The following is a 16,756-nucleotide window of genomic DNA, read 5'->3' on the forward strand; positions in this document are numbered from 1 at the left end:
GAGGCAGTAGTAATTGTTTAAGACGGCAATGTAATTATTTTCAAGACCACCATTCATTTTTTAAAAGTTTAGGATACTTCTGTTATGATGGAAAGCAGCCATAATACAACTGTAATTTAGGTAGCATATTTAGTTATCATGTGCCTACCAATTTTATGCATGCTTATATATCAAAAGGGTACTATTATATATATATAATATATGATAATTGGGAAATACTATTGCTGTTGTTATTTCTGTAGAATAATCTGGATGAGACTGCAGGCTTTGTGTTTTATGCCTATTGATCTTGTTATTTCCTAAAAACAGATTATGGATTCCCATTCTTTTTTCTGTAAACCATTTTGTACAGTCTTGTTAATTATCCACTCAAAAAAGAGAGAGAGAGAGAGAGAGAGAGAGAGAGAAAAGGAAAAAAGAAATCTTTTATGTGATTCAGGTTTCAGGTTCTTTCATTTTTGTATCTTCTGCTTAGAACCATATTGGTATCTGACTTTACAATTCTGTGGCCAAGTTTTTATAAAACTTTGTGGAGGGCTTTATTGGTCTTATACTAGAATTAAATCCTATTCAGTTTTCCTTACCTAGGGTAAAATACAGGGCAGGCTATTCCATTTGTAAAACATAATCATCAAATTTTAAACTAGAAAAAACACCTAATCCAATCATTTCATTTTACAGATGAAGAAATAGGGAGATTAGTAGTTTGCCAAAGAGCTGCCAATCTATTGCCTTATCTTACTAGCCAGCATTTTTACCAAGCCTTATTTATTTATTTTAAACTTTTTTGGGGGGTCATTGCAGGGCGATTAAAAGCAGATATTGGCAGAGACTTTCCCCTGAGCATTCCATTAAGAAGATATTATTATAGACTGCCATAGGTTCTCTTTCCTCTTTGATCCTAGTCAACCAGAAGGCATACTTTATAATAAGTGAACAAATACCTTACCACAACTTAGCATTATTTTACATGATGGGTATGTCATTTATTCTGCTGTAGAATCACTGTACACCAGATGGCCTGACGACCTGTATTGTTTCCTCAAAGCAGTAGAGAATTTTTATGAAATCTGGCCAAGAACCTTACTGAGACTGGGGACTGCACTAGATTATCTCAATGTCTTATAAGATGGATCTCCTACACTGTGGCAGTCCTGTAGGAATATAAAGAACAGCACCCTACCCTAATCCTACTGAGGAAAACAACAGAAGACAGTATAAGATAAATGCCAAGGAGAAATGCAGGCATGGATGCTTTAGAATACCAATTTTTATTCTCTTGGGAGTCTTTCAAATGACTGTGGTAGTTCTGTTTCACAGTTCTCTAGGACTGAAGAAAAAACAAACAAAAAACATAAGATTTTAACCCAGGCATCTTCAAGTAGCTTAAAGCTGGAGGACAACTATAAGCCAAACAGTCATACCTTCTAATTTCCACTGTTATCAGTTAAATATAGGTTATAATATTGCCTATATAAATATTCCTGTATGTATAATATTCATCTGTAGTGTTTTCCTTAGAATTTCAAATAAACATTATGGTTTTCTTCTCAAATTACAAACTTTCTAAAATGTACGAGAAATTCCTGTTTAGTTGTGGTAAAATTAAAAGAAAATTTAACTTTAAACAGAATTCAACATATTAGTCGTTCTGTTTGAATTGAGAATCTCACTAGCTCAGTTTTAGTTTACAGACTGTATAAAAGAAGAAATAAATACTATGTAGAAGGAGAATAGTATTTGAAGATAACCTCTGTTTAGCAAAATTTATTTCTAATACTGAGGTTTTAAAAAATGTTTGTGGTCACCAGTATCTGTTATTTCAATTCTTTAAATTGTGTTGTGACTTTAATATGAGGCATATAAACACTAAATCTAGAAGAATGTATGTGTCTGCTATGACAACAACAGCTCTGAAGTTAGTAAACTGTATGGTTTTTCGCATCATGTATTTTATCACCATTAGAGATTATGTAGAATTTAGTTATCTCTTGTGGATATATGAAAAGTCCATAGGTGACTTATGACCATTTAAAAAGTAAGTCACGGGGCAGCCTGGGTGGCTCACCGGTTTAGCGCTGCCTTCAGCCCAGGGTGTGATCCTGGAGACCTGGGATCGAGCCCACATCAGGCTCCCTGCATGGAGTCTGCTTCTCCCTCTGCCTGTGTCTCTGCCTTTTTTTCTTTCTCTCTCTCTGTGTCTCTCATGAATAAATAAATACAATCTTTAAAAAAAATAAAAATAAAAAGCAAGTCACATAACCTATTATCTGTTGGGGTATGGTTGATAAGGTAACCAAATAATCTTTAAGATCCTTTCTAACTCTAAACATTGGGAGTTTATGTTTACCCTAGAAATAGACTTATTATATTAGGGGGACATGTAACTTGCTTATTTATTTCTTTCCCCTGAGATAAAATTTATTTGGTGGGTGGTACAAAAAATCTGACTAAATTCCTTAAAGCCACACAATAAGTTGGCAGCAAAATGAAGCATCAGACTCAGGTGCACTCCCAGTCCTCTGGTCCTATCGTTATGGTTCATGAATATATATATATATTTTTTTTAATTTTTATTTATTTATAATAGTCACAGAGAGAGAGAGAGGCAGAGACACAGTCACAGAGAGAGAGAGAGGCAGAGACACAGCCTGAAGCAGGCTCCATGCACCGGGAGCCCGATGTGGGATTCGATCCCGGGTCTCCAGGATCGCGCCCTGGGCCAAAGGCAGGCGCCAAACCACTGCGCCACCCAGGGATCCCTCATGAATATATTTTGTTCACAAAATAAACTCATGCAAAAATGAGTTTTCCTCTGTAGATTTATATTTTAAAATATCTGTAGTGAATTGGGGACCCTTATTCTAAATTCTTCATCAAAGGATCACAGTGACCAAACCACACTGATTTCAATCGTGAGCCTCCATCTAAGTGAATCTGAACCTTTGAAAAGGCTTGGAAAAGCCACTGATAACCTAGAGCCAATCGGGGCCATAGTAGTAAAAGGATGATGTGTCTGATTCTAAAATACTTTGTGAAGTTGAATTATCAGGGATAAGCTGAATAATTATACTTTAGGATTTCAGAGCAACTGATAGGTGTTTGTGTATGGGGCTGGGTTATAGAGCTCTAGTCTGTAAGCATCTAGAGGCATCTGGGAAGAGTGGAAATGGGGCCATCTGATTAATAACTATGCCTTGTTATTTAAACCGTGACTTTCTGCATTGAATATCCCCCAGAGCTGGAAAACTTCCGCTGGCAAAAAAAAAAGGGAGGGGGGGCTGCCATGCTGTTGCTGAGGGCCATACAGTAGACACAAAAGCTCCTTCTTACAGGCCTGCAGCAGAGGCAGCCTGTACAGGCAGGCCCCATCCTCTCAAAGACTGGGAATCTGATTCTTTCCCCAGGGGGTTTCCAACTAGTTTGCACTTCAGAAAAATCTTTTCTTTCTCCTGCTGTTCACGCCCTGCAAAGAATTTTCTTCCAACCAAAGAAATTGTTCTATAATCAAAGATCCTTGTCCTTGGTTGTTGGACATCAAAGAAAGTTTGGAGGAGACTGGGGGATTATGTGAGTGCCTAGAATTTATTCTGAATGCAAACTTGCAACATTAGCAAGTCCCCCAAAGAATATACTTATCTCAGAGAGAGCCTAATATAACTGAGTGTATACTCCTCCTTGATTGGTTGTACTCCAGTAAGATACAAATGAAATGAATAGCTCTATCTGGACTTAATTCCTGTATGTTTGGTTCTTGAGGTTCTTACTGGAATTTACCGTTACTCTACCTGCCCTTTTAAAACCTGGTATTGGGAAACATGAAGATCTATTGGTAAACTTGAAATGATAAAAAAAAAAAAAAATCTTTTTTAACCTTCAGTATTTCAACTTTTGGGAATTTGGGGTTTCTCCCAGGGTCGTTGATGATATCACCAATGTCAGGAGCCACATTCCCTGCATTCCCTGCTGTCTCTGAGGTGTTGATGATGTCATTTCTCTCACAAAGGAAAACCTCAGCACCCTGAGGGCCTGAACTCAGGTCTTGGCAGGTAAATGAAGGAGGAACTTACTTCAGGATTTAAACTGTTTGATTGACTCAGGCATAAAGACGCACAACCATGTTATGTACTAGCTTCACAGCCTCATCTCTGGAACCTGAATAGATCATTTATTGTTTAGGGAGAATTAACATTGTAACTTCAAGAAATTATTTTCTGGATCAGAACAATGATTAATTTAATATTTTGGTTCTTGCAGTCAGGACATTTAAAGGCTGTTGTTCTAAGAGATTATGCTCCTTTTTAAATATCTTCTGAATCCATGAATTTTTCCAGGCTTTTCTGGAATCCATTTATAGATTATCTGACTTTGCTTCCTAGAGTAGATTAACAACAACAAAAACAAGAATTAGAAAAAATAAAGTGACAGGACAGATTTAGGCAGAGTTGTATCCTGGGCAAAGTACATTCTTGTTATTTTAATCTTGGCTCTGTGGTTATGAACAGAAGAGAGTATTTGGTCTAGGAGACTTCCAATCTCTTCTGTCCCTTCATTGCAACCACAAAGTAGTGGTTGGAAATAGAATTCCAGGAACACCAAAAATGCTCACAGTTTCCAATAGTGGCAGCTCTAGTCCCGCCACAAGGATTCTTTGAGCACTCTTCCTCAGAGCCTTCTTATGTCTTTGTGGTTAGGAACCTACATCGTCAATCACAAAGGCTTGTCCTGAAGACAAACCTGGTAAAAATGTCAATTGTCTTTCTTTGACACGAAAAACAATCCTTTATATTTTTACTCTGTTCTAAACTAATATGCTCTAGGTTTTTAGAGAAAGACAGTGTATCATCCACTTCATTCTCACAAAATTTTAAGTGCATTAGTTTGTACTAGGAAGGTAAGTCAGGATGTATGGGATAGGCAAGATTTGCCAGAGGTTTTTATTCCACTCAGCAGTGTTAAACTAACTTGCCCGTGTTACTCCTGTGTAGGTATTCAATTACAGTTTGGGTTGTTGTTTTTTTTTTTACACTAAGAATGTATGGGTAAAATTCACTGAAATTTAAGAATCCCTTTTTAAACGTTTGTAAGGGGGAATAGGGAATTGAACTGTAAAGGGAAGAGCTGAACCTGCAACCTTTCATTACTGTAATCTTATTTCTCCTGAGTTGATGTGTACTTGAACCAAATTAATAACATTATATGAAATGCCCTAGTTTTTCCACCAATGTCAGTCTTAAAAGTATGGAACAGGATTTGGCATTTTGTTTCCATTTTTATTGTTTTGTTTTCTAAGGGGAAGTTTGAATTGGAGCCTGTCTGGCAGGATTCCATACTTCTACCAAACCACCTGTCCTGGCAGAGACAATGGAATCAAAAGTCAAGTTCTTTATGACTGCACCTGCCTTGTAAGTGCTGCCAGAAGATCTGATTTTCTCCTGTAGCCAAACTCTACCCAGAAATTATAGTATTTGGCACCTAAACAGTAGGTGCATACACCCAAAAACATGGATGTCCTAATTTCAGGAGGACTCATACTAGTTCTCTGTTGACTTCTGAGATAGTCTTTTACATCATATTCAATGATTATTTTACTATTTATCAAATGGAAGCAATGTAACTTTCTGGTTCACTGGTTTCGAGATTTTTGTCAGGATCTACCAATGATGATGGATCAGTTTGGTAATTTATTATTTAGAAATTGCCTTCTGCAATTATGCCTCTGCTAAGGATGAAGGAGAATATGATCTACTTAAAAGAGATCAGGAACATTATGTCCAAAGTCAGAACACCATGTAGTTTTCTAGGAGAAGCTAACCATTTGTCCTTGCTTCTTTTTCCATTTCCAGAAATGTAAGTTACCCTATGGGTCACCAGTTGAATGCTGTCTTGATGAGGCAATTGTTTTGGAGGCCAACTAACTTCCTGGATTAGGACATTTTCCTTTTGAATTATCAGAGTGTATCTTGGGTTCCCTTAAGGTAGTTACTTCACTGTGCTCTAACTTTATGTGTAACTGGAGGCCTTCTGGCCTAAGAACATAATTTCTGCCACCAATCAGATGAATGAAAATAATATGCCCACTGGGGCATCTGGGTGGCTCAGTGGTTGAGCATCTTGCCTTTGGCTCAGGGCATGATAGAGTCCCACATTAGGCTCCCTGCGAGGAGCCTGCTTCTCCCTCTGCCTGTGTCTCTGCCTTTCTCTGTCTCTCATGAATAAATAAATAAAATCTTAAAAAAAAAGGAATATGCCCACAAAATAGTGCTTTTTGCACAGTATTCAAATATAATGATATAGTAATAAGACATAAAGGGTGCTCTAAAATGAGTGACAAAAAAATAAAATAAAATAAAATGAGTGACAACATCCTACAGTGAACAGAGCTATCAGTAGACTCGTGTTTTGTTATGGTTTTTGTAAATATATATTTATTTATTTTAGGGAGGGCACAGAATGGGGTGCAGAGGGGGAGAGGGAGAGAGAAACTTAAGGAGGCTCCACACTGAGTGTGGAGCCCAATGTAGCTCCCAGTGTGGGCCTAGTGTGGGGCTCGATCTCATGACCCTGAGATTACCACCTGAGCTGAAAACCAAGAGTCCAGCTTGACCAACTAAGCCATCCAGGTACCCTAGTAGTCTTGTGTTTTAATCTCAGCTCTAATCCTTAAGGAAAATTGCTTAAGTTCTTTGAGTCTCTGTCCTCATGAATAAAATAGGGATAATACATGCCTGGGTGGCTCAGTTAAGTGTCCAACTCTTGGTTTCTGCTCAGGTCAAGATCTCAGGGTCTTGAGATTGACCATACTCAGTGTGGAGCTTACTTCTCTCCTTTTCTCTTTCCCTCCACACTCAGTGTGGAGCTTACTTGTGTCCTTTTCTTTTTCCTTCTCCTTCTGTCCCTCCCCCTACTCACACTTGCTCTCTCTCAAATAAATAAATAAATATTTTTTAAAATATTTTTTTAAATTTTTATTTATTTATGATAGTCACAGAAAGAGAGGCAGAGACACAGGCAGAGAGAAGCAGGCTCCATGCACCGGGAGCCCGATGTGGGAATCGATCCTGGGTCTCCAGGATCGCGCCCTAGGCCAAAGGCAGGCGCCAAACTGCTGCGCCACCCAGGGATCCCTGAACTGGACACTCTTAAGGCTCACCCTTCACTCCAGATACAAATAAATACATATTAAAAAAATAAAAGTACTTAAAATTAAATAAGGATAATAGTAATTGTCTTCCAACCTGAAATGAAATGAGAATTGTCTTTGAAAATTGCAAATGTAAGGTATTAATAGTAATTGGACTTAAACTCTTTCTCATTCACCTAATTACTGTTAAGAAATATTATTAAGCGTTATTGATTTAAGTTCAGTTAGCCTATTTGAATTCAATTTGGCATTATCCTAAAATAACTAAGAATAAGACTATTTCTATTTTTTTATTTCTATTTTTTATGTAGCTAAAAATATAATGCTTTAGATTCAAACATTTGTGGGCCTAAAGGCTGATGAAATGTTACCATGATATAGTAACAGGTAGCCTTCATGGCTTAGAGAATGACTAATGGCATATGGGTCCTAGGTTAGGAACTTAAGTTCTATTGCTGCCCTGCTTCTGCCATGGTGAATCACTTGCCTGTCCTGGACCTTTGTACATGTAGCTGTTCTATATTGTTGAGCTTCCTTCTAGGATCAATGAGGTGATTACTGACACAACACAGAACAGCTACTTTCTAAGTTTTTACTTCTCAGATTAGAGGGATCCTAGAAGCATATTACATATCACTCTTACATTTTCCCTTTTTGAAATTTTTGAGTATTCTTTTAATTGCTGCTGCCCTGAAACATTTGCTCAGAATGCTGAAGCTCTTAGCTTCCTGTGTAGCTTTGCAGCTGTATTCTAAGGGACAGAAGGAGAGGCATTCAGGACTGTGAAGGGAACTAATTTACCCAGTTCATTATGCTTGTACTGTTCTGGTCTCAACATGTTGTTCTTTGAAGCTCAGCAGATAAGTTTCTGTAGGCTGCTTGGAAATTACCCCACAGGTCCACAAGACTCCCAGTTACCTATCTGAGAAGTATTAGATCAAAATGAGAATAAGCAGTTTCAGTTATAGCACCTATCCAATATTTGTGGCCCAGAAATAATTTTTAGGTAAAGATTACCTTTGAGGCATCTCAGAGACTCGTATTCTGCAGTTTGGAAAATCTGTATTTCATACTGTAACTTCACCAATTTGAAGTCTCTCCCCAAAACAGTAAATAATGGGATAAAGGTAATTATGGGTTTTCTCATCTTTCCTACTTATCTGTTCCTTGTTGTGATTAAACACACGTAGTTTATAACTCTCTTAGAAAAAAACTGAATTACCATTTTTACCCTTTCAACATTTGCATGGTCTTATAATCCATTTCAACCACAGTGTGACATAGTAGGAGTCAGGAGACAAGTATGTATGGGGAAGATGGAGGGGGCAAATGTTTTTCCTTGTATTGGTTTTGGGAAGCATCCTTCTTCTCTAAAGGTACTTCTTGGGGAAATCTGTTTTCTTCCCAAGGCCTAATGAAGATTAGTGAGAGATGTCTGCAAAGTATTTGAAGTTCTTTGAAATAAAGGCATGGATAAACACTCAATATCATTGTCACTATCATTAAAAAGGAAAGCCCAGCATGTGATGTTTTGGGTCACTTCCAGCGGCCTTTTTTATGTTCAGGATTTCTTTTTTGACCTTTACCTCTTGATATCTTTATACGTTTATTGACACTGTGGACAAAGTCTTGAGATCCTAAGTAATAGGGTGTTAAGAATGAATGACTGCTAATCTCCATTACTATGGGGGGTATGTCTGAAAATGTGTTTAAATAGTTTAGGGGTGCCTGTGTGGCTCAGTTGGTTAAATGTCTGCCTTTCCCTGGGGTCATGATTTCAGGGCTCTGGTCTGGAGCCCAGCATTGGGCTTCCGGCTTGGTGGAGAGTCTGCTTCTCCCTCTGCCCCTCCCCCCTCCTCCTGCTCATGCTCTCTCTCGCAGGCGCGCTCTCTCTCTCAAATAAATAAATAAAAATCTTTTAAAAATAAAGTGAATAGTTCAGGTTTCTGTCTTTGGATACCGTTGTTCAAGTTTGGTAATCTTGGTGGCAAACTTTTTTTTTTTTTTTTAAAGACTTTATTTATTCATGAGACAGAGACAGAGAGAGAGAGAGAGAGAGAGAGAGAGAGAGAGGCAGAGAACAGGCAGAGGGAGAAGCAGGCTCCATGCAGGAAGCCTGAAGCGGACTTGATCCTGGGACTCCAGGATCACACCCAGAGCCAAAGGCAGATGCCTAACTGCTGAGCCACCCAGGCGCCCCTAAACAAACTTAATTTAATATCTGATCATTTGAATTTTTATTTTCAACTCTGTAGCTTCCAATAGAACTAGAGTTTCATACGAAAATTTTTACCAACTAGAATAAATACCAAATAAACTGGGATATCCATCTGTATTGTGTTTATGAATTAGAGGTAAATTAAAAGGAAGAAGCAGATATAAAGGATCTAAAAAACAAATAATATAAGAACTTCCTAGGGGCACCGTAATAAGTTCAGCCAACCTCCTATGCTTCAGAATGTAAATTATTTCATGCTAAAAATGATCATAATGATATCTTTATAGTGTTGGAAGATACCGAAGATACCAAATAAAGTCTAAATATGTTCAGTGTAATGTATTTTAGGCAGGGAAGTATACCAATACATTTTAGAAAGGGTTTCTATGGTACAGATTAAATTTTAAAAGACTTCCTTCTGGTCCTTAGCAAGCTAAATAAATCACAAACTTTTATTTTGTGCCTTCTGTATTCAAGGACTTGTGCTAATCAGAATATTCTCTTCCCTGACTGGCAGCTATATTTAAGAATCAAGTAGAATTAGTGCTCAATTTTGTTTTAATGCTGTTGGTCCATCATTTTGAGTTTGTGGGGTTGCTATATATTTCATTAAAAAAAAGAAAAGGTAACCCTAGGTAATGACTTGTTTATTTGTTCTGGATTTTAAATGGTTATTCTACAATAAAGTTTGCTTATATATACACACATATATTTTCCCCCACTAGCTTTTCAGTGGAGTTTATTTTTTTAATCTCTACATCAATTTCTGCATTTCTACGCACACAGATTTTTGTGCTTCTAAGCTTAGCTTTGACCAAAAAAATGTAAAGTAGAAAAATAAATTGAAAATATTCATCAGAACCAAAGGAAACTCCAAAGATTTTACAGGAAATTAGATAGGAGGATGGTATACATTATGTCAACCACTAATAGAAAATTATATGAAATTAACATCATGTTTAGCTTTATGCAAAAGCAACCACCCTGAAACTACTGATAATGATAACATATGTGTTTGTGTGTATATACACAGGAAGGATTGAAAATGAGTGTTTAGGGATCCCTGGGTGGCGCAGTGGTTTAGCGCCTGCCTTTGGCCCAGGGCGCGATCCTGGAGACCCAGGATCGAATCCCACGTCGGGCTCCCAGTGCATGGAGCCTGCTTCTCCCTCTGCCTGTGTCTCTGCCTCTCTCTCTCTCTCACTGTGTGCCTATCACAAATAAAATAAAATAAAAAATTAAAAAAAAAAAGAAAATGAGTGTTTAGATTAGAATGGATATGTATTAGCTATACTTATAAATAAATTTTATATATAACTCATATTCTACATATAGAAATATATGTGGAATATAGACTATATGTACATATTCTAAATACTTATTTTTCATCTTTAGGGGAAGCTACTTCCTCTATGCAAACCTTGGACCAGACTCTGAAAATAGTTGCCTTTGGCGAACCTAAAGCCAAATTACTTATTTAGCTTTTGAAATTTTGCCTATTGAGAGAAAGGATGGTCACAGGCAAAATGAATAACTTTGGTACATTCTCCCTGTGTTCTTTTCCCTGACACCTGCTCTTCCACCCATAATTTCAGTTAAACTTACTTAGCAGAAAGCGATCAATTCTAACCTCAAACTGTTGTCTTTTGCTCTGTTTCAGATTCACTGTGTTGGACCTGGCTTTCTTCTCTTTCTTGTTAATTTCTACTTTCTCATCTCTTCCTAGTTGTGTGGACTGATATCTCCGTAAGAATTTTTACCATGGCAGCTCAGTCAGTTAAGTGTCTGACTCTTGATTTTGGCTCAGGTTGTGATCTCGGGTTGTAGTTGCTTAAGATTCTCACTCTCTCCCTCTTCCTCTGCTCCTCCCCACCACTTAATTTTTTTTTTTAACCTACATAATGGTCCTTCTATTTCTTTTCTCTCATTTTCATTTTGGGGTCATTAAAAAAATATATGTGCCCGCTGTCAAATCAAATGTCTCCTCTCACTATGAAAATTTACTATCACTTTTGTATCCCTCCACATTATGTTGGTCTAATTTAGGTTGGGATTTGATGACCTGGCCTGTTCCTTGGTATGTCATAGTGCACCAGATTCACTGTATATGTTCACTCATAACTGTGTTGAATAAGTTGGTGTGTTGCTGCTATTTTCATCTGGAGACAGTATTCTGCAGGCTGCATGAACAGGCAACTGCACGTCAGGTTACATGCTGACAGCTGTATCTTCCCATCAGAAAAAAGATCCTTTTTTCCTCCCTATCAAATGAAAGCTTAGATTTTAGAGAAAATTGCAAAATATAGCAAATGAAAGAGATGAACTGAAATCACAGCATCTCTAGTTTTCTCTATCATTAATGGTAAAGCAGCTTCCTAGAGAATTTTATTATAATATGTTGATGAAATGTTTATAGTCATCCCTTTGCAGTTTGTTTAGAAAGTAGTTTCTAAGCAGCAGTTCCTGCATCATCTAGAAAACTTTTAGCTGGAGAAACCACATTTCTTTTCTTTCTCAAGCGGCAGAACCGGTCTAATTTTTTTTTTTTTTTAGTTTGTTTAATACTTGATCTTTATGGTGAGGGACTAAGTTACATGATCTTTCTTCCAAAAGAATGTTTCTCAGATTTTTGTGTTTTATGGCTTTCTGATTTCATTGCCATCATAGATGTAATTGTCAGGGAACTGAATACCTCTAGGAGTTTAAGTGTGCACAATAATAAACTGTTTTTCATAAAGAAGGAATAACTTTATGGTCTTGCTATGATAGTAGGTTTGGATGCATCTTACCATGGATCCAGGATTCTAATCAGAAATAATTGAGTCATGCGTATGTTTAAAATGAAGGAACTTACTAACACATTATGTCACCTCATATCGATAATATTCTTTCCATAATCTTTGGATGGGTTGATCATGCTATGACAGACCATTTGGCTGCCTTAAAGCCATTACCGTATATTTTTCCCCAAAGGAATTTCAGATCCTGTTTAATATTTGCCAGTTTTACTAAGTAGTGAAGGCAGAGAGGCTGTAGTAGTAATCTTGTGAAGAAGGAAATCAGTATTTCTTATCTATTTTCCATATATTGTCAATCTGTCAGAGCAAACCTATTATGTGGAAAACTGATAAGGAACTTTGTTTTCTTCTTGATATACTTGCCTGCCCAGCACTATGCCCCACGTTGGAGAACCCTGTGGTAGAGTTTCAGCTCTCTAGATAAGGTGGAATATCTGTAAAATAGCTGAACCATTGTGCTTCCATAGATTTTCACAACCCTGAAGGTTAGAGGAGTTGGGAGGATGAAAGAGGACCATCCTTGCCCCCAAGACTCCTAAAGTTCAAAGACACTTCAAAGCTGGTGTTCCAGTGGAATCCATGCATCTGGAGCAGTCCAATTACTAGAGAGATAACACTATAGCCTTCTTGGTATCCTCTTACGTATTCATTTCGTGGCCCTTGCCCTTCCCTGGGAATCATCTCCTAAGTCCTTCTGTCCTTTTGTTGGCCTGCTTTGAACTTATTGTGTATTAATCTCTTTTACAAAGGAAGGGCTGTAAGCAGTGGATAGTAAGTACTGCAGGTGTACTCTCAACCCCCCAAGGTGAGGAGGATTGTTGAACTATCTTGTTTCTGCATAAAAAACAAAACAAAACAAAACAAAACAAGGGTGCTGGAGTGGTTCATTCAGTTAAGCATCTGACTCTTGATTTCAGCTCAAGTCCTGATCTCCGGGTCATGGGATCGAGCTCCAAGTTGGGCTCCCTGTGCAGTGAGGACTCTGCTTAAGGATTCTCGCTCTCTCCCCCTCTCCCTTTGCTCCTCCCCTCACTTGATTGTGCTCTAAATAAATATCTTTAAAAGAAAACAAAAAACTACAATAGCATCATCCTCTGAGTTCTTGTACACTTCTTGTTTCCCTAATGATTTTCTGAATTATTTTCATTTGTACAATATCCAATGCATTACTTTTTTCATTCTATCTGATATCAAGTCATTGATAACCACTTATATAGAGAAATTAGATGCACGTTCTCTTCCTTCTTTGAGGCTATTTTCTAGAAGAGTATAGGGCCAGATTCATGGGATTATCTAGAATTTCTTCATAAATTTCAACATCAACTGATAGGATTTACTTTTGTAATTTTACCTCTCAAGCTTACCACTGAGTCATATCCTTTCTACAATTTCAGTGCAAAGAAGATTTTGATTTGTATTATTTTTCTTTTTGTATTCTAAAAATCAAACTGAACTCTGTCTAATCTTACTCTAAGAGAGAAGAGTGTCACCATATAGAGAATAGATTAGAGAATGTTGGAAGTGCTTTTTTGAAGCAACTCAACAATATATAATTATTTCTATTCAAGCCTTGTGCAAGTAAATACACATGGGTTATGGTCTGATGTAGAAAATATAAACAGTACAATGTGTCTCAAAAATCAGATTATACATTCCTAATCTATACTGCAATCAAAATGGTAATGTCAAGTTCACCTCCCCTTCAAGGTAGATAGAAGAATTATCTCCTAACATGATGGCCTATCCCCCACTACACAGGGTAGGTCACCAGCTGCTCCATAATGGCAACATTGCTCAGTAAGTTAGGACAGGAGAATAAAACAACCATATCCAGTTGAGGCTGCAAAGAAAATTCAAGGAAACAATGTAATAAGGATTATATTCATATATGGATAAAAGAATATGAGTTGCATGCATTGCCCCCAAATTTTCCTGTGAGAGCATTTAGTGATAAATTATATAATGTCTATTCATTCATCAGGACATGTATGGAAATAAAAAAGCCATATAACCCTTCTTTAGCCTTTGGAGACAGGTATTCACATTTGAGGGTAGTAATGATAATAGTTCTGGAATGAATGAACAGCTGTCTTATATATATATATTTTTTAATTTTTTATTGGTGTTCAATTTACTAACATACAGAATAACCCCCAGTGCCCGTCACCCATTCACTCCCACCCCCCGCCCTCCTCCCCTTCTACCACCCCTAGTTTGTTTCCCAGAGTTAGCAGTCTTTACGTTCTGTCTCCCTTTCTGATATTTCCCACACATTTCTTCTCCCTTCCCTTATATTCCCTTTCACTATTATTTATATTCCCCAAATGAATGAGAACATATAATGTTTGTCCTTCTCCGACTGACTTACTTCACCCAGCATAATACCCTCCAGCTGTCTTATATATTGACTTTAGATTTATAAGGCTTAGTTGTGGGGGCTGCCATTTATTCCACTTTCAAATGTATTCAGGGGCCAATAGGTACTTAATAATGAAATAATAGAAATTCCCTACTATCTTCCTTTGGAGTCCACAAGTTAGCATATAGTTAAATAATAACTAGATGTGGTGTTCCTTGGCTTGAGTGCTCTTTAATATATGCTGCCCCCAGAACACATTTCTGGTATTCTTGGTGTTAAGTCTATATTTTAGTTACAAGCTAGCCAGATTTCCATTATATCTCATGGTTAATAATTGCATGTATTTGTGTGAAAAATATTTTGATAATGCCCAAATAGATGTCATTTGGTCTCTTGAGACTCACCTCAATTAAGAGGTGTCTTCTTTGCTTCTCTTAACTTTATTTACTATCATTTTTGAAGTCTCTTATTCTTTCTTAGTCTTGAGATGATGTTCTTTTTCAACTTGTATATTGCTTTCAGAAAAAGCAATATACTTCCCTCCATCCTCTATATGCTGCCCCATAATAAATCCAGCCTTGCAGCTCTAATGTCTTCAGGGCTTCTGTTTCATGTGTAGTGCAGATTTCTGCTTCATTTCAAGGTTCTCGTTTCCCTACTCTCATAAACATCTCTAGCTGCCCACAGTGAAGACTCTTACTTACCTATATCTCCTAAACTGCTTAGAGAGGAATCTGGTTCCTCAGAATCTGGCCTCAGTGCTGACCTTGACCTTTTCCCTGAGCAGTCCTGGAAACTCTGTCCTCTCAGCACCTAATTCATGCCTGATACTCTAACTTTCTTGTCCGGGCCTCAGGAGAGAGAGCACATTCTGAACACTCCTCCTTTTGTGTCGGCATCTCTGTGAGGTGCTTTGGAAGGACTCCAGCCAGGCATGGAAGGGCTCTTTGATAATATCTGACGGGTGGGTAAGAATTTCGGGCACCTGGCCAAGATACACATAGCCTGTAATCGTTAACTCAGTCTGTAAACAGTTCAAACGGCACTGAGAGGCCGTCAGTTATTACATTAGAAGAAGCCTTTCATCTCTCTTGCTTAGAAGCCAGGCGTCCAGCACTGGCCCCCACTGTGGCGATTGGAACCACAGTGCTCTGTGCGGAGCCACCAAGGCCTGAGACATGCAGGGACACACAATGGAGCCGGCTCTGACTGACTGACTTCCAAACTTTCAGCATTGGAGCAATAACTAAATCATTAATTTCCTTTTGTTCTGCACCTGGCTGATGCTGGAAGGAAAAAAAAGAAGAAGAAGAAGAAGGAGAAGGAGAAGAAAGAAGAAAAGAAAGAAGAAAGAAGAAGAAGAAGAGAGAGAGAGAGAACCTTGACTAGGAATAAATAGTGGGGAAAGAATTATCATATGGGATTGGAAATTTCATTTTTCAGCTCAATTTTCCTACCCACATTTGTGTTCTGACACCTTTACAACCTTATTGTTGATGTTTTTATTTTGCTCTTTCGCTCCACGTTGAATCCAACTTTGGCCCTCAGTACACCCCATGTCCCTACTTAACTTTAATATTACTGGGCTCTAAGTACAAGGCACGATGCTGGGCCCTGGAGAGGGCTCAGAGGAGCATAAGATAACAGACCTGCTGCCCTCAAGGTGCTTACTAATTGAGATCTTAAGATAATACTAGATATATACTAGAGATAACTACCACCATGAGAGTTCATAACAAGTGCCAACTGAGGCACACAGTGAGTTTCTGTGGGAGTTCACAGCTACATGGACAAGCGTGATTAGGGAAACTCCTTCTCAATTTTGTGAGAGATTTTTTTTCAGTACTTTTCTTTTTACAAGTTTCTTTTATATTTCCCATCAATTCTCAATTTTGTGAGAGATTTTTTTTTTCAGTACTTTTCTTTTTACTAGTTTCTTTTATATTTCCCATCAATTCTCTCTTGCCTTTTTCATTAAATTGCTAATTCCGCTAGCCACATATTGAATGTTCCAAGCATATAGTAAATGGTATCATTAAGCCCCTTTTAGAATTTTTCTGATGAATAGAATTTTGCAGAAGTAGAGTTATGAGACCTGCCTTCCCGTGGGGTATTCTGGTACCAAAAGATGGTGCAGGAAAACCAAGCACAACGTATTCTAAGCATCTTAATTGCAGAAGACTCTTTCCTGATAAATATTTTTAAAGATGTTGAGATTGGTTTTAAGGCTGTCATTG

General features: G+C 37.7%; 1 protein-coding gene across 6 annotated transcripts in view; it reads left to right on the forward strand.

The window, feature by feature from the left end:
* The window catches only part of RNF43 (ring finger protein 43), a 65,616-nt gene that overhangs the window by 10,460 nt on the left and 38,400 nt on the right, over nt 1-16,756 (forward strand). Inside the window, exons 2-3 of one of the 6 annotated variants that reach the window (XM_077852519.1) lie at nt 3,916-4,049; nt 5,294-5,405. The exons of 4 other annotated variants lie outside the window; for them this stretch is intronic. The gene's annotated coding sequence lies outside the window, so the exon portion shown is untranslated. The remainder of the gene's footprint in view (nt 1-3,915; nt 4,050-5,293; nt 5,406-16,756) is intronic. One more of the 6 variants, XM_077852520.1, reaches the window with a different exon arrangement.

Source organism: Canis aureus, chromosome 16, assembly GCF_053574225.1.
Source record: "Canis aureus isolate CA01 chromosome 16, VMU_Caureus_v.1.0, whole genome shotgun sequence".
NCBI lineage: Eukaryota > Metazoa > Chordata > Mammalia > Carnivora > Canidae > Canis > Canis aureus.